Here is a 712-nt window from a genome sequence, read left to right as displayed (position 1 = left end):
TGCGCTGTTCTCATCTGTGTTATAGTGGACACAAACTATTTTTTGGAGTTGCATAAATAATTTGTGTACCTTCTTATTTGATGCAGCACACCTGATTGTTCTGTAAATAGTTTGAAATGGTTATATAAAAAACGTCTGAGCCTTGGCTGCATTTTTAGGTAAATAGTACCATATAACTTTGTTGTTGCAAAACTTGTGCATATTTTTTTAAAATGTACAATTTCTATTTGCATTTCAAGTTATGAAAATGATTCATAACAACTAAACATGTTTGTGGTTTTTACAGTCAAAAATATCACTTTTCTACTCCAAGTTTTGTCTGAATTTAGATAAATTGTGTATGTATGTAAAGTATGTCCAAATGAGAAAATAAGAGATTGGGAAGATAAACAGTTTTTAAAGGTGAAATATAGAGGCCAAATCAAAAGTAGTCAAAAACGGCCAATTATACCCTGGACCCCAGAGGGTTAGAGGCTGAAAGCAAAGTTGTCACCAAATACTGTTTATATTTGTGTGTATTGCTGCACTTTAAAGTGTTAACTTGGTGCCTTTGGGTGAAATAGTGGTAATATGACGGACCGATCATATAGTCACAAAGAATAGCCACTTGTTTCTGTGCTACCAAAGTTCCCCGGCTTTCATTCAAAATGTGTTTATCCTCAGCACCTACACATTAAACTACTTAAACATTTTTGTAAACGACCACGGCAGA

The sequence above is a fragment of the Pundamilia nyererei genome, unplaced genomic scaffold (genome assembly GCF_000239375.1).
Source record: "Pundamilia nyererei isolate P.nyererei 1_Seehausen unplaced genomic scaffold, PunNye1.0 scaffold00640, whole genome shotgun sequence".
Taxonomy (NCBI): domain Eukaryota; kingdom Metazoa; phylum Chordata; class Actinopteri; order Cichliformes; family Cichlidae; genus Pundamilia; species Pundamilia nyererei.
Note: the sequence above shows the minus strand (reverse complement) of the source record.